Below are 18674 nucleotides of genomic sequence, written 5' to 3' on the forward strand. Positions count from 1 at the left end.
CTGCTGATTCTCTCTAATCGAGACCTCTTCAAAAAATTCCAATAAATTAGCAAGACATGATTTCCTTTTCATGGTACTACACTGACTCTGTTTAATTAGATTATGATTTTCCAAATGTGCAGTTTCCTTAATAATTGATTCCAACACTTTTCCAACAATAGGGTAATTGGCCTAGAGTTACTTGCTTTTTGTCACTGTTAGCTCCATTTCTCTCTCTGCAGGTGATATCTGACCTGAGTATTCTGGAGTATTCTGTTTTTATATTATGATAGCATGAAAACTCTACACATCTTAATGGTGATACCTTCTACAAGTAGTTCTGAGTCATTATCCAACATTTTGCAGTTTGTAACAAATTACCGTGTGATGGTCCCTAGGGTTAGTCTGGAGGGACGTATGATTGGCAGAGGCAAGTTTCTAATTATATGATTCAGGCACAGGGAGGCCCAAGACTTCCTTGCAAAGTCCGCAGTCCAGTTGCTAAAAGCAGTTCTAAAAAGAGCTAAGTATTTGCCTTTCGCCTGAGGTAAGTGGTCTGACAGCTGAAAGTGTGAAAATTCTCCCAAGCCTTCAATCATGTAGAAAACATGGAGCAGATGCTGTCATCAGGTCACCATTTTTAATACTAATTAGGCCCCACCTACTTTTGCTGAAGCCTCATCATTGGCCTGATCATGATCCTCTGACTTTCTCCAGGAAATAAATCCAAGGTAGTTTTCTTTGGTTGCCCAATTGTTGTGAAAAACATCAGGATTGTTGGTCAATACATTGACTCCCACCAACCCACTGCCATATCATCCACTCACCATCCTCAAACAACACAACCTCAACACTAACTACCCCTCTATTTTAGAACGTGTGTTTTTTTTAAAAATCTATTTCATTCATTTTGTTCAAGAATATAACCACTAAAGGAAGTCATTTCTAGATCCTTTCTGAGAAAAAGGTAGATCTCTAATCCTGAAACTTGACACTTAAAAGGTTATTTTAATTCTGTGTGAAAGGGACAAGATCCCAGAATGATCCAGAGAAGGCCATCAACCCATGCCGATCCTTTGAAAGACTGATACAATTAGTTACAGTCCCTCGTGCTTGCTCTTTGGCTCTGAAATAGTTTCTAGCTCCCAATTCAGTTACCAATTCCTTATTGAAAATCAAGACTTGTAAGTGCCAGTGTTGGACTTGGGTGGACAAAATCAGAAGTTGCACAACACCAGGATATAGTCCAACAGGTTTATTTAAAATCACAAGCTGTTGGAGCACTTCTCCTTCTTTAGGTGAAGTCTTCGAAAGCCTGTGATTTCAAATAAACCAGTTGGACTACAACCTGCTGTCATATGACTTCTGATTTTATAGAAAGTCAGTATTGAGTCTGCTTGCACCACATTGTTGTGTAATGCATTCTAGATCTTAACAAATTTTCCATTAAACAAATTCTTCTTCTCTCCTCTCCCTTAAACAAATAGACGTTCACTCTGAAAAGGGGATCAGGAATAATAAAAGCAATAAAAACAGAAAGTGCTAGAGAAACTTAACAGGTCTAGAAGCATCTGTAGGGAGAGAAACAACATTAATGTTCTGAGTTCAATATGACTCAAAATGTTAACTCTGTTCTTCTCTCTTCACAGATGCTGCCAGACCTGCTGAGATTCTTCAGCACTTTTTGATCTTATTTGACATCCCCAGCATTGGCAGTACTTTGTTTTTAGAAGCACCATTTGTCAGACTAACATTTAGTCTCTAGTTGTTCCAATTAGTTCAATTTATGGAAATGTGGAAAGTACAGGAACAGGAAATAAAATATAATAATTGCAAGGGATTCTGTCATTGTAAATTAAGTTATATTTATATGTTATTGGTAGCCTTCACTGACAAGCTGTCAAACCAGAAACATGATTTGTTTTAAACAATGATGAGTAATATGGTATATGGGTTTCAATACCAGGTATGTAGACCATAAATCCCAACACGTGGAGCACTGTATCCAAATAGCATGTCTCTTTGACCATTCACAGCAGGCAGTGTACTAACCATAAGACCATAATGTGTGGAATTTTTTAGAAATCCAATTGTATTCCATCCTCTGGTTCCCTTTATCTATCCTGCTTGTTACATCCTCAAACAACCATTATACATTTGGCAGACATGACTTCCCTTTCATGAAGCCATGTTGATTTTGCTTGATTATATATGTATTTCCAAATGTTTTATTATTACATCATTTATAATGGACCCTAACATTTTCCCAGAGACAGACCTTAAGCCCACTCGCCTATAGTCAACCAGCCCCTACTTACAAACCTCAGAATACCATGACCAACATTAGATGTGGTTCTTTTGTTGTATTACCAAGTAATCCTGACTGTTTTAACAATCACACTGGAAATTATTTTAAAATTATAGGTTGGGCATGCATTATGACTCATTGCACATGCCAGGAGCAACAAATATTCACCCACAAGACTCTGTTTTGTTCACACTATACATTTTGCATTGAGAAAGGCTAATGAGACTGCCAAGCCCTGCTGTATTCCCAATGCCAATGCTTTGACCAATCAGAGTCCACCTGCCTGGTCTGAGTTCAATTAGGTAATTAAGATTGATAATTCACAATTTCTGCTGCATCACCATGCCAGCCATTGTCTAATCAATCAGTGTTGTCTTCTCATGCTGTAGAAATTTATTTTCCCATTCTAAGTTTAATTTGTCATGTCACATACCAATTAGAATTAGGTCAGCCAGGTGGATCTCATAGAAAATATGTTCCTATTTTGGGGCTGTTAACCTGGTCCATTCAGGGAGCCCTGACTGTCAGATATAAACAGGAGTGTCGGAGGTTTTGTTCACTGTAGGAGCTGCGTCTGAGCTAGCTCATGTCCTATGCACATGTAAATAAAGGGTGATTTAGTGACGGAATCCCAACCTTCGTGGAGTTATTTCTGTCCTAGACATGATGATTGCAAGATGAAAATCTTCAACTTCATGTCTTTTTTTAGCAATATTGAATTCTATATTAAGGTGTGAAGATGATTAGCATTTGATTGCTTGACCTTGGCAAAGAACTTATTTCAACTTCAGCGGAAAATAATTACTAAATTCAAGAAGCCTCTTGTATTTTTGCAGCTTTCTGTACATGTTGCTGTTAACTAGAACTCTGCTGTCTGTAAGACCATCAAATATAGGAGCAGCAGTAGGCCATTCAGCCCATCATGTCAGCTCTGCCATTCAATTAGCTCACAGCAATCCAATAATCTTCAACACCACTTTCCTGCCCTTTTCCCTAACAATTGCTGATTAACAATCTGTCCATCTCAGCTTGAATATACTTAACAACCCAGTCTCTACATCCCCCCCCCAGTAAAGAATTCTACAGACTACCCTCTGAGAGAAGAAATTCTTCCTCATGTCTTAAATGGCCAAACTCTTACTCTGAGATTTACCCTCAGGTGCTAGACTCTCCTATATGGGGAAACATCCTTTCCACATCTACACTGTCAAGTCCCCGAAGAATCATGTACGTTTCAAGAAAATCACCTCTTGTTCTTCTAAATTCCAAGGAATACAGGCTCAATCGATTTCACCACTCCTCATATGAAAATTCTTGTGTATCTGGAATCAACCTATTGAATCTCATCTATATGATCTCCGTTGTCAGGATATCTTCCCTTAAATAAGGGGACCAACACAGTTCACAACATTCTAAGTATGGGTGTGCCTTGTGCAGTTATAGCAAGACTTTCCTGTTTCCACCCTCCATTTCCATTCGAAATAAAGAACAATATTTCAATTGCATTCCCAATTACCTGCTGCTGTTGTATGCTAGCTTTTTGTAAGGATTCCCCAAATCCAACCATGCTACTGCTTACTGCAGTCTTAGAACATAGAACATTATAGCACAGTACAGGTTCTTCAGCCCACAACGTTGCACTGACCTGTGAAACCAACCTAAAGTCCATCTAACCTACACTATTACATTTTCATCCATATATTCGTCCAATGACCATTTAAATGCCTTAAAGTTGGCAACTCTACTACCATTGCCGGGAAGGACGTTCCATGTCCCTACTACTGTCTGAGTAAAGAAACAACTTCTGACATCTGTCCTTTATCTATCACCCCTCAATTTAAAGCAATGTCCCTTCGTGCTAGCCATCACTATCTGAGGAAAACGGCTCTCATTGTCTGCCCTACCTAAACCTCTGATTATCTATATGTCTCAATCAAGTCACCTCTCAACCTTCTCCCTAACAAAAAAGTCTCTCAGCCTTTCCTCATAAGACATTCCCTCCATACCAGGCAACATCCTAGTAAATCTCCTCTGAACCCTTTCGAAAGCTTCCACATCCTTCCTATAAAACAGTGACCAGAACTGTATGCAGTACTCCAAATGCGGCCGCAACCAGAGTTTTGTATAGCTGCATGACCTCATGGCTCCAAAACTCAATCTCTCTACCAATAAGAGCTAACACACCATATGCCTTCTTAATAACCCTATCAACCTGGGTGGCAACTTTCAGGGATCTATGTACGTGGACACCGAGATCTCTCTGCTCATCTACACTACCAAGAATCTTACCATTAGCCCAGTAAACTGTATTGCTGTTGCTCCTTCCAAAGTAAATCACCTCACACTCCATTTGCCACCTCTCAGCCCAGCTCTGCAGCTTATCTGTGTCCCTCTGTAACCTGCAATATCCTTCAGAACTATCTACAACTCTATCAACCTTAGTGACATCTGCAAATTTACTAACCCATCCTTCTACACCCACATCCAGGTAATTTATAAAAACAACAAACCGCAATGGCCCCAAAACAGATTCTTGCGGTAACCCACTAGTAACTGAAATCTGGGATAAACCAACACCCTCTGTCTTCTTTCAGCGAGCCAATTCCTGATCCAAATCCCCCTCAATTCTATGCCTCCATATTTTGTGCAATAGCCTCCCGTGGGGAACCTTATCAAACGCCTTACTGAAATCCATATACACCACAACAACTCATCCACCTGTTTGGTCACCTTCTCAAAGAACTCAGTAAGGTTTGTGAGGCACAACCTAACCTTCACAAAACCATGTTGACTATCCCTAATCAAATTATTCCTTTCTAGATAATTATAAATCCATCTCTTATGACCTTTTCCAGCACTTTACCCACAACCGAAGTAAGGCTCACTGGTCTATAATTACCAGGGTTGTCTCTCCTCCCCTTCTTGAACAAGGGGATAATATTTGCTATCCTCTAGTCTTCTGGCACTATTCCTGTAGGCAATGACAGCATGAAGATCTTCCTCCAGTTAAATAATATTCAGCTTTCCTTTGTGCTTTCTGCCAAAGTGCATAACCTCACATTTTCCCATTCTATCTGCCAAGTTTTACCGACTCACTTAAACTGGTCGATATTCCTCTGAAGACCTTGGCAATCTGAGTTTATAAATAAGTGTAAGCTTAGTACTGATCCTTTTGGCACTCCACAGTTGCGATCTAAGTGCACCCCTTAACCCAACTTTCATTCTCCTACTCATTAGCCAATCCTCTGTCAAGAGATAATGGCAATATCACCTTGCTAATCCCTATTCTAACATGCTATCCCCAACACGATGGGCTCTCGGCTTGTTAAGTAGCCTTATCAAATGCCTTTCGGAAATGTAAACAAATCGCATCTGTTTTATCTATCCTGTTTGTTGCTCTCATCAAAGAACTCCAATAAATTTGTCTGAAGGTCCTTTGGAAGATGACTATCAGTGCATCCACCATCTCTGTAGCTACTTCCCTTAACGTTCCAGGACACTACCCATCAGGAAACCCATCAGCCTTTATTCCCCCTAGTTTCACAAGTACTTTTTCTGCCAGTGAAAGTTATATTTCCCCTCCCCACTTTTTGCCCCTTGCTTTAATATTTTTGGAATGCTTAGGTATCTTTTTTATTCATTCACAGCATGAAGGCATTGCTGGCTAAGATTCATTGCAATAGAGGGCAAAGGGCAGTTTAAGAGTCAATCACATTGCTATCACATATAGGTCAGACTGGGTAAGGATGGCATTAGTGAACTAGATGGGTTTTTCAGCAATGGTTTCATAGTCATCATTAGACTCTTTATTCAAATTCCACCATCTGCCATAGCTAGACATTACCTAGGTCTTTGGATTAATAGATGATACCACTGGGAAATCACCTTTCCTACAATCTATTGTTAAGACTGATCAAAGTATTTATTAAAAGGTGCTGCTGGGTCCCCATTATTATTTCCACAGCCTCCTTCTGTGTTTACTTTGGCCTCTTTCTTTTTAATATATTTGAAGAAGCCCTCACTGTCAGTTTCTTTATTATTGCTTGTTTATCCTCAGTTATTTTCTCCAACTTTTTTGTTTTTGGTTGTTTTTTGTTGGTTTTTCAAATTTTCCCTATCCTCTGATTTACCACTAATCTTTGCCACGTTGTTTGTTTTTACTTTTAATTTAATACTATCCTTAACTTCCTTGGTTAACCATGCTCAATGTCTGAACTTGGACCAAGTCCCGTTCACCCAGCATGCCTTTGCTGTCTTACCTGCTTTGTCCCTTACCCAGTAATGCCTGGATTTTGCAAACATCAAAACTTCGCTTGAAATCACCCACCCTTACTCTGTGACCTCATCCAGCCCAAGAATCCCCCATTCCCTCCATTTTTAACAATTCTAATTTTTAACAATTCTAGCCCCGGCTAATATTGGATTTTCGTCACATCCCAAGTTTTGGCTAAGCTTTTGGTCACTGGTTCTAATATGTGGCTCAATGTAAGGTTTTGTTTAATAACTCTCATATAAAGCTCTTTGGCACATTTCACAATGTTAAAGTTGCTAATTAATATAATTTAAAGAACGTTATTATGTATCCACCAGCAAATGATTTTTTAAGTGTATCCTAGGCAGATGGCAGTAAGAGAAATCCAAAAGTATTTTCTTTCATATTTTGTGTTTAAATTATATTACTTTTAAAAGTAACAACCTTATTGTACTCATAAGATGCCCGAAGTTGAATACATGATGGTATTTCCAGAAGCTACTGCTCCCTTTACATTGTATCAGCATTTCAGCTATAGCTGACAAAAAAGACTCAAGAGACAAGTTGTCTGCTTCCAGATAACTCTGGACAAAAGATGAAAGCAAGATCCTTTATGTTAAATTAACCCTAATGCTTTTACAATTACAGGTCATTCTCCTATAATGTGCTTTTCGTCAACGTAATTTGGCTGTAATACAATTGGTAAATTGGGGATTTTTTTTTAAAATGTGAACTCCCATTGGCTATTATGCAATTCCATCCCTGGTTACCTTAAGTTCACTCAAGATGTTTACTTCCGGTCAGGCAAAAGAGGTTGGATGACAGAGCAAATCTTTTCTGACCTTATTGTTGATGTTTTCGAGGATGCTTTTAGAAATTATTGCAGGAGAAAAAGTGTGTATTTCAAGATTTTTCTCATTTTGGACAATACACCAAGCCATCCTCCCACCATTGGTGAGCTTTCTGAAAACATCAAAGTGCTATTTCTACCTCCGAACATAACCTCTCTCTTTCAACCCATGTACCAGGATGCAACAGCAACTTTTAAAGCTTATAATTTAAGGCGCACAATCAGGAAGCTGATCGCAGCTACTGAGGGGGATAATGAGGACAATGTTCTTTAATTTTGGAAGGGTTTTAACAATAAGAATGCTATTGATGTTGTGGAGGAGGCCTGGGATGATGTCAGTAAGGCCTGCTTGCATGCAGTTTGGTGGAAGCTTCTCCCAGACTTTCTTCATGATTTTAAAGAAGTTGAACCGTCAGAGGAGCTTCCAGAAACAAAGAACATTGTGTCGCTCTTGCAAAGCAAGTTGGATTTATAGACATCAAGACTGATCTAAAACAACTTGTTGCTGCAGGGGGAATTGAAGCTCGAGATGAAGACAATGAAGTCCAGGATGCAGCACCATGAGAACTTTCCACCTTTCTTTTATCTTCTATCCTGAGGGAAGTTGAGAAGCAGTTGCAGCTCTTAGAAGATAACAATTACAATGCAGAACACAGCAGGATAGCAGTTCCTGGCAGAACGTTTTACCTGGAACCCTATGAACAGCTTCTTTATGAAAGAAGAAAGATGGCAAAGCAGCAATATCTAGGTGTCTTTTTTAAGCCAACCCCCAAGAAAGAGTCAGAGGACAATAAACCACAGCCATCCACCTCTGGACTAAATATTTTCTTTCATCGTAACCCTGTACCCAGAACTGCATCTGCAAGTAATGATGATGCTGATGATGACCCTCAGCCCCGGCTTAAAACAGTACGGTAACTCAGGAACCCCTTAAACCCTTGTTAAATATATATGATTTGAACATTTACTTACACTGTGCTATTGTTTGTGTTAAGCTAATTACTACTTTTGTTTAAATTTTTACTGATATTTTTGGTGGCTTGTTCCAACCCTGTTTAACCAGAGGCCTCGTTATTTCTATTGTGCGATTTTCTGTGACACGACATTGTACGAGAACGCAACTACTGCGTTATAGCAGAACACACTGTACTTCATCACCTCACAGTGGAAACTCCAATGAGGGAGGTAAAACCAAACTATTAGCTTAATGCCATTCCAGTTAGCCCACCTCAGTGGGCTATCAGCAGCAGAAATCCCTTAGCATTGTCACATGATTGAAATCCAAGTTTATTGAGTGGCTTAATTCTCAGATTCTAAGTGAGTTGCTGTTTGACCTTCAGAAGGAGAGCAAGACTCCCTCCATTTCTGTCTCCAAGTCGTTGGTTGAAAGGAAGTTATACCTGTAAGAAGGGAAATTAATGTGCCCTGATTACAAAAGAAACTTATATTCAATACTGACCTCTAGAATATTGTAACTCACATGAATTAATTTTAAAGATAACCATAGATTTACCAAAACTTTTATTTTGTGAACTATTACTTTTGCTCTTCTATTTCCTAAATTCTGGAGTGTTTGTGTGTGAATTGATTAACATTTTGAATGCTTTGTTGTTAAACTCCAAGCCAGAGGTTGGGGAACACCCTATGGCCTTTCTCAGTAAAGGATGGGACTGAAAAGGGAAAGGAGTAAATCAAATAATACCTCGCTATCTTGGGCTCCAGAGGGGGAAAGCAATTGTAATTTAAATATACCTCCACTTAGCTTTGTCCATGATAAAGGCTTGCTGATAAGAACTGGAGAAATATTAGATTTTTCAGAAATTTTGAGCAAAGAAGTTTCCCCTTTTGAATTGCCAATTACTGTCATGTCTTGCCTAAATTTCAGTTTTTGTGATTAAATTTTCTGAATAAGTCCAAATTTACTCTGTGTAAAACTCTTCAGTGTGTGATAAGTACTTACACCTGGATCGATATATTTCTGCTTTCTATTTTCATTTTAGATCATTACTGTAAATCGATAGCTGTGCATCCTCCTATCACATTCAAGAGGCAATTTTTAATTCTGTCTGAAACAGCCAGCATCATAAAATCACAAAGCCCCAAAGGAGTCCACTTGGTCCTACATGTGTAACTATTGGCTTGTGTTTTAGGAAACATAATCTGCTTATTGAAACCAAAATTACGAAGTATTTTACAGCACAGAGATAAGCCATTTAGCCCAACAAATCTATGCTTCACACTGGCCTACTCCCATGTGAATCTATTGTCACAGCATTTGTAGCTGAAGCTCTATTGCAGTACTATAGCAGTATTGCAACATCATTTGAATCAACTTTTCGATGAGACGGAGTCATAGATTTTACAGCAATGAAAGAGGCTCTTTGGCCCTTCATGTCTGTGCTGGTCATCAAATACTTATCCCTGCCAATCCCGTTTTCCACTACCATATTTCTTGAAAAAGATCCTGCAAAGTCAGAAGAGGTGAAGTGTCATGACTCACAGGGTGGAAAATGTTATAAATGTTCACAGTCATGATGCAAACACATTTAGCAGCTCATCAACAGCATCCATTAATTGTCTTAATGGTGCAGAGTTACATACTTATTTACCATCCCAAATAGTAATTAATAAGATCAGGTGCTCTGAAAGACAGGCACAAATGATACTGCAGTCCAATTGAGGATAACACAGTCCTGCTACATAACCACTTTATATCAGTCTTTACAATTGAGAAAGAGAAAATGTTAAACTTATATTAATATCATATCCATGCTCTGGCACCTCTGATAGAACACAGCTATAAAATATGCTTTTGCTAACCAGTGAACATTTATTGACTATTTACATGACATGGAGAGACATGAATATGATTAAAACTTTAGCAATTAGCGTCATAGTTATTGACCCCTGCAGCAGGCAGGTGGCACTAGTTTAGTTTGGTATTATGTTTGGCATGGACTGGTTGGACCAAAGGGTCTATTTCCTTGCTATTTGACTCTATGACTCTAACTCCTCCACTCCCCCCAAAAAAAAGACTTTCATTCAACTCTTAAACTATTTATGCACTGATTCTATTCTGCACGGAGGTGTCACTGTTCAACTTTGTTCTCGGTTCCCTTGGAGGATGTATAGGGTGTATATTTTCTCCATGCTTCTTCTTGGATGGCACAGACATCATCAGACTGAGATTTCTGCATTTTAGTCACTCGAGAAAGATAGAGTCATAGAGATGTACAGCATGGAAACAGACCCTTCAGTCCAATTCGTTCAAGTCAACCAGATATCCTAAATTAAACTAGACCCATTTGCCAGCCCTTAACCCATGTTCCTCTAAACCCTTCCTATTAATTTACTGATCCAGATGCGTCTTAAATGTTATAATTGTACCAGCCTCTATCACTTCCTCTGGCAGCTTATTCCATACACACACCAACTTTGCGTGAAAACATTGCTCCTTAGATCTCTTTTAAATCTTTCCCCTCTCAGCCTAAACCTATGCCCTCTAGTTCTGGACTCCCCCACCCCAGGGAAAAGACCTTGTCTATTTATACTCTCCATGCCCCTCGTGATTTTATAAACCTCTAGAAGGTCACCCCTCAGCCCTCGATGCTGCAGAGAAAACATCCCCAGCCTATTCAGCCTTTCCCGATAGCTCAAATCCTTCAATCCTGGAAACATCCTTGTAAATCTTTTCTGTGTCCTTTCAAGTTTCACAACATCCTTCTTCTTGGAGGGAGACCAGAATTGCACACAATATTCCAAAAGTGGCCGAACCAATGTCCTGAACAGCCACAACATGACCTCCCAACTCCTATACTCGATGCTCTGACCAATAAAGGAAAACATACTAAATGCCTTCTTCACTATCCTACCTACCTGAGACTCCTCTTTCAAGGAACTATGAACCTGCAGTCCAAGCTCTCTTTATTCAGCAACACTTCACAGGACCTTACCATTAAGTGTATAAGTCCTGCCCTGATTTGCTTTTCCAAAATACAGCACCTCACATTTGTCACATCCATCTGCCACTCCTTGGCCCATTGACCCATCTGATGAAGATCCCGCTGTACTCTGAGGCAACCTCCTTCACTCTCAACTACACCTCCAATTTTGTTGTCACCTGCAAACTTACTAACTATACCTCCTATGTTCACATCCAAATCATTGGGCATAAGTTTACATCTTCTTTTGTCTCTTTTTACCAGTTTGGAAAACGGTTAAGCTGCTACTTGCTCCTATGTGATTGAATGAAGATCGATCAGGTCCTCTGAAGAATTGTACATTTGTATTTTCTACTGGTGCAACAAAGGGAGAGTGAAGTAATAGTTCATCTATGAATGAATTAAGTGAGAAGAGTAAAGAATATAGTGATGAAGAATTACTTCATCACTGCTAATATTGTAGGAATTTCTCTTTGTGTAGGTTGTGGTCCTTGCACACTCTCTTTGCGTGAATCAACTCCTCAGCAGCAACAACGCATCTAAAACCTTAGCAGATGCTGGAGATATCATGCTTTCTGCTAAGGTTTTAAATGTGTTGTTGCTGCTGAGGATTAGATAGAGTCTCTCCATTCTACAACACTGCCCAAGGATCTACTTCTAATTGTATAAGACTTGTCTTTGTTTAGTTGGGTAATAATGAGGAAACTGCATAAGACATTAGTGAGGCTACAACTGGTGTGCAGTTCTGGTTACCACATTACAGGAAGAACATAATTGTTCTGGAAAGAGTGCAAAAAATATTTACCAGAATGTTGCCAGGGCTGGAGAATCGTAGCTATGAGCAGAGATCGGAGAGGTTGGGGCTTTTTTCCTTCGAACAGAGAGAGCTGAGGGGGTGACGTGATTAAGGTATACAAACTTGTGAGGGGTAGAGAGAGATAGTAGACAGGAAGAACCTTTTTCCCTTGGCAGAGAGTTCAAAACCCAGGGTCATAGATTCAAGCTAAATGGCAGAAGGATTTGAGACAGTGTGAAGCAAAACCTTTTTTATGCAGAGGGTGATAGGTGTCTGGAATTCATTACCTGAGCTAGTGATGGAGGCTAACACTCTAACCTCTTTTTAAAAATACCTGGACCTGAATTCCAAGTGCTGTAAGCTACAGGGCTGTGGACTGTGTGCAGGAAGATGGGATTAGAAAGGGCACCTAGGTGTGTCTTTGGGTTGGCATGGACAAGATGGGCCAAATGGCCCCCTCTTGTGCTGTGTATTTCAATGGTTCTATGGATCTAACTAGGATTTCTGTTTAAAAATAAGGGGTCATCCATTTAAGATAGAGTCTAGAGTCTTACAACACAGATTAGGCCCTGCAACCCTGTGCTGACCTATCTACACTAACCCTACTTTTCAGCACTCAGCCCATAGCCTTGAATGTTATCACATTTTACCTGCTCACTCACGTACTTTTTTAATGGTGTGAGGTTTCCTGCCTCTAATACCCTCGAAAGACAGGCAGAAGGCTGGAAGAACACAGCAAGCTAGGCAGCAACAGGAGGTAGAGAAGTCGATGTTTCGAGTGTAACCCTTCTGTAGGATTGGGGCCACATTCCTGAAGAAGGGTTACATCTGAAACATTGACTTATCCACCTCCTGATGCTGCCTGGCTTGCTGTGTTCTTCCAGCCTTCTGCCTCCTGCTTGTCTATCTTGGATTCCAGCATCTGCAGTTTTTTTTTGTCTCTATATGCACCACGACAGTCCAAATTCCCAGTACCCTCTGGGTGAAAATATTTTTCTTCAAGTCCTTTCTAACCCTCCTGCCCTTCACATTAAAATTATGCCCACTCTTTATTAACCATTCAAATGAGGGGGACAGCTGCTTCCTATCTACCTTGTCCATGCCCCTCATAATCATATATGCCTTAATCATATCTGCCCCTTCGCCTTCTCTCCTGTCAAGAAAACAGCCCAAACCTAATCAGCATCTCTTTGTAGCTAAAATGCTCCAAACCAGGCACGATCCTGGTGAATCTCCTGTGCATCCCCTCCAGTTCAATCACAACTTTCCTACAGTATGGTGGCTAAGAAAATTCAGTGTGTCCACATGGTTCTTACCAACTTTAATAGATGCACCATAGAAAACATCCTATCTGGATACATCACAGCAGGGGAAGTCAACTGCTCTGTCCAAGATTGCAAGAAATTACAAAGATTTTTGAGAAGATTTGTAGCTCAGGTTGTGGTTCTGTTTGTATTTTTGTCAGGTGAACTGGTAGATTTGTTTTCAGACGTTTCATCACTATGCTAGGTAACGTCATCAGTGAGCCTCCGTTGAAGCACTGGTGTTCTGTCCCGCTTTCTATTTATGTGTCTTGGCCTGTTAAGGTGGGTGATATCACTTCTGATACTTTTTCTGAGGGGTTGGTAAATGGGGTCCAAATCGATGTGTTTGTTAACGGAGTTCCAGTTTGAAAGTCAGGCCTCTAGGAAATCCTGTGTGTGTCTTTATTTAGCCTGTCCTAGAATGGATGTATTGTCCCAGTCAAACTGGTGTCTCTCTTCGTCTGTGTGTAAGGACACTAGTGATAGTTAGTCATGTTCGTGTTTGATGGCTAGTTGGTGTTCGTGTACCCTGGTGGCTAGTTTCATGCCTGTCTGTCTGATGTAGTTTTTGTTACAGTCCTTGCAGGTTATTTGTATGTGACGTTCATTTTGCTGGGTAAAAACAATGACTGCAGATGTTGGAAACCAGATTCTGGATTAGTGGTGCTGAAAAAGCACAGCAGTTCGGACAGCATCCGAGGAGCAGTAAAATCAACGCTTCAGGCAAAAGCCCTTCTTCAGGAATACAGGCAGTGTGCCTAAAGGGTGGAGAGATAAATGAGAGGAGGGTGGGGGTGGGGAGAAAGTAGCATAGAGTACAATAGGTGAGTGGAGGAAGGGATGAAGGAGATAGGTCAGGGAGGAGGCTGGAGTGGATAGGTGGAAAAGAAGATAGGCAGGTAGGACAAGTCATGGGGACAGGTTCATTTTGCTAGTTCTTATTACAGAGTCCTTTAGTTTCGTCAGTACCTGTTTCAGTGTGTTGGAAGGTTTGTGGGCTACAATGATGTCTAGGGTTGTAGTAGTCTAGTCATCATCTCCAAGCTGTCTTTGATGTATGGTAGTGTGGCTAGAGTCTCTGGGCGTGTTGTGTCTTCCTGTTTAGATTTGTTGTTTAAGAATCAGCGGACTGTGCTTATCGGGTACCCGTTGTTCTTGAACACATTGTATAGGTATTTTTCTTTGGCTGCTCGTAGTTTCTAGGTGCTGCAGTGTGTTGTGGCTTGTTTAAATAATGTCCTGATTCAGCTCCGTTTGTGGGTGTTGGGATGGTTGCTCTGAAGTTGAATATCTGGTCTGCGTGTGTGGCTTTCCTATAGACTCTGGTCTGCAGGCCTCCACTGGTTGTTTAAATTTACCTGGACTATCTCTGACACCTCCCTCCCCTTCCTGGACCTCTCCATCTCCATTAGTGACGACCGACTTGACACTGACATTTTTTACAAACCCACTCCCACAGCTACCTGGATTACACCTCTTCCCACCCTATCTCTTGCAGAAATGCCATCCCGTATTCCCAATTTCTCCGCCTCCGCTGTATCTGCTCCCAGGAGGACCAGTTCCACCATAAAACACACCAGATGGCCTCCTTCTTTAGAGACCGCAATTTCCCTTCCCATGTGGTTAAAGATGCCCTCCAACGCATCTCGTCCACATCCCGCACCTCTGCCCTCAAACCCCACCCCTCCAACCGTAACAAGGACAGAACGCCCCTGGTGCTCACCTTCTACCCTACAAACCTTCGCATAAACCAAATCATCCGCCGACATTTCCGCCACCTCCAAAAAGACCCCACCACCAGGGATGGATTTCCCTCCCCACCCCTTTCCGCCTTCTGCAAAGACCGTTCCCTCCGCGACTACCTGGTCAGGTCCACACTCCCCTACGACCCACCCTCCCATTCTGGTACTTTCCCCTGCCACCGCAGGAACTGTAAAACCTGTGCCCACACCTCCTCCCTCACCTCTATCCAAGGCCCCAAAGGAGCCTTCCACATCCATCAAAGTTTTACTAATATCATTTATTGTATCCGTTGCTCCCGATGTGGTCTCCTCTACATTGGGGAGACCGGGCGCCTCCTAGCAGAGCACTTTAGGGAACATCTCCGGGACACCCGCACCAATCAACCAAACCACCCCGTGGCCCAACATTTCAACTCCCCCTCCCACTCTGCTGAGGACATGGAGATCCTGGGCCTCCTTCACCGCCGCTCCCTCACCACCTGGAGGAAGAACACTTCATCTTCCGCCTCGGAACACTTCAACCCCAGGGCATCAATGTGGACTTCAACAGCTTCCTCATTTCCCCTTCCCCCACCTCATCCTAGTCTCAAACTTCCAACTCAGCGCTGTCTCCTTGACTTGTCCGGACTTGTCCGACCTGCCTATCTCCTTTTCCACCTATCCACTCCACCCTCTCCTCCTTGACCTATCACCTTCATCTCCTCCCCCACTCACCCATTGTACTCTATGCTACTTTCTCCCCACCCCCACCCTCCTCTAGCTTATCTCTCCACGCTTCAGGCTCACTGCCTTTATTCCTGATGAAGGGCTTTTGCCCGAAACGTCGATTTCGCTGCTCGTTGGATGCTGCCTGAACTGCTGTGCTCTTCCAGCACCACTAATCCAGGAAGGGTAGTCTGTTATTGTTCTCTTCATCTTTAGTGAATGTTATACCCGTAAGGATGTTGTTTATGAGTTTGTGGGTTTAATTCAATTTGTTCTGTTTCATGATGACAAAGGGTCTAACACAACAGCGGACCAAGAAAAAGAAAAGACTAGCCCGACAAGAAAAACTGGACAAGCTGGCACACGAGAATAACACAGACAATTCAGAAACCTGGATAAAGAAGCTATCGGGCAAACCACTCACAGACACAGAAAAAGCCATCCTAGTACGAGGGATGAACTACAATTGCAAGAACGCAGACTAAAAGGATTTCCTAGCAGCAATGGAATCAATCCTGAAAGACAACAGACTTACTGAAGAAACCCAGCAGGTCATCAGGCTGACAGTAGCACCAATACTAAGCAGGAAGAAGGAAGGGAACATCCTCAACACACAGGAAAGGAAAGCCCTGAAAGGATTCAGAAAAGACAGAAATATTGTAATCCTACCTACATTGTAATCCTCCAACATAACCTCCCTGCTCTTGTAATCTACTGTACCACTGATAAAACAAGTGTCTCCTATGCCTTCTAAAGATGATGGCGGTGGAGGAGGCAGCATCTGGGCTCTTGAGCCTGAATCTTATCCATTTTGTCAGCTTTTCTCATGACTTTCTTTTTTTTACTTATCTTCTGGAGAGAGCTTGGTCATAGAGGCAGTAGAGTTGATGGAGCATGGCAGCAGCTGGGGCCCAGCACGAGCCTGGATGGCAGTCGGTGGCGAAGTGGCTGGCGTTCCTCAGTGGGACTCAGCAGGAAAGACCAAGCGCTCATAGGAAAGACTAGTGTTGAGTGCCTGCAGGCCCATGGCTTAAGAAAAGACTGTAATGTTTAATTGTTAACTTTATTATTTTTCTACTTTATACAGAGAAGAACTGCAGGAATGAACTTTTAAATTTATTTGTCTATTTTTGAACCTAAAAGGAATAGCAACCTTGTACACCTTCGACTGTGCTCCTGTACCACTATACTTGAGTATGTGACAATAAAACTTGAATCTAAAAAGCACTAAAATTCACCCTATTAATCTGTCCTGCCACCTAACACACCAAATCCCTTTGTTCCTATGAGCTACTAAGTATTCTGCCATTCATTGAAGTCTCCCTTGTCTTGTTACTTCTTCCAAGTGCATCACCTCATACTTTTATGGGTTAAATTCCATCTGCTATTGACCTGCCCATTTCTCCAACCGATCGAAATCTTAACCTCATAGAATCCCCACGGCATGGAAACAGGCTATTCGGCCCAACAAGTCCTCACCAGCCTCCGAAGAGCATTCCACCCAGATCCATCCCCCTACCCTATCTCTGCATTTCCTATGGCTAACACATCTAACCTACACATCGCTGAAACATATAGGCAATTTAGCATGGCCAAACCACCTAACTTGCACATCTTTGGTCTGTGGGAGGAAACCAGCAGAAACCCACGCAGACACGGGGACAATGTCAAACTCCACACAGACAGTTGCCTGAGGCTGGAATTGAATCCAATCACTGGAGCTGTGAGGCAGCAGGGGCAACTACTGAGCCACTATGCCACCCTAATAACCAAATAACCTTCCTATAACTAAAGACATTCTTTCACACTATTAACCATTCAGCCAAACTTTGTGTCATCACCAAACATACCTACCATCCTCCCACATTCTCATCTACGGTATTTATATGTATTACACGAAGGGGCCCAGCACTATCCCTTGTCTGTCACACAACCGTCTACCATCACCTTCTGACTCCCACCATTCAGCCAATTTTGGATTCAATTTGCCAAGGATGAGAAGACAAACAGTCCTCTCTGAGAAAAAGAGATAGAAACTAAGATTTTGAATATTATTAAGGCAGAGGTAGATAGATTCCTGATGAGCAAGGGAGTGAAGTATTATCAGGTAGGTGAGCATGTGGAATAATGGTACCAACCATGATCTTATTGAATGTTGAGCAGGCTTGTGAGGCGATGTGGTCTACTACGACTCCTAGTTTATATATGTGTAAGACCAGGGGTGTTAGTCTTAATGTACTTTAGAATATCCACCCCTCATTCATAATAATGACTATCTGGCCTTTATCACTTTACAGTTTTCGAGAATTTGTTGTGTATATATTAGCTTCTGTATGACAACAATTCAAAAGGCACTTCGTTTTACAACGTGGCTACCAAATTGGCTGAGTGATAGAATGATAGTGATAGGATTGCACCAATTGAGATGTTCATTTGGAGAGTGAGCAATGGTCTTGAATAGCCTCCTTCCCTGATTGGCCGCAAAACCCTTTGAGATGTCTGATACTGATGGAAAGTGTTGCATTAATGCAAGTTATTATTTTTAACAAGACAAATAATACATTGGAAATCATGAATCTGCTGCATTGAATGTGATGAAGCAGACAAGTCTCGCATATTTGCCGACCGATGACGAAAACTATGTAAAACCTGCAAATGTGAATATGCATAAACAAATATAAGCAAAGTATTTAAATATAAAAATACAATTTTGAAAAAAAATGCTCAAAGAACCGTGCGGTTGTTGCAATCAGTCCATTGTGCGTTATACTTTGCATATGCTGCAAAGGCGAGTGCA

Source organism: Chiloscyllium punctatum, chromosome 49, assembly GCF_047496795.1.
Source record: "Chiloscyllium punctatum isolate Juve2018m chromosome 49, sChiPun1.3, whole genome shotgun sequence".
Classification (NCBI taxonomy): domain Eukaryota; kingdom Metazoa; phylum Chordata; class Chondrichthyes; order Orectolobiformes; family Hemiscylliidae; genus Chiloscyllium; species Chiloscyllium punctatum.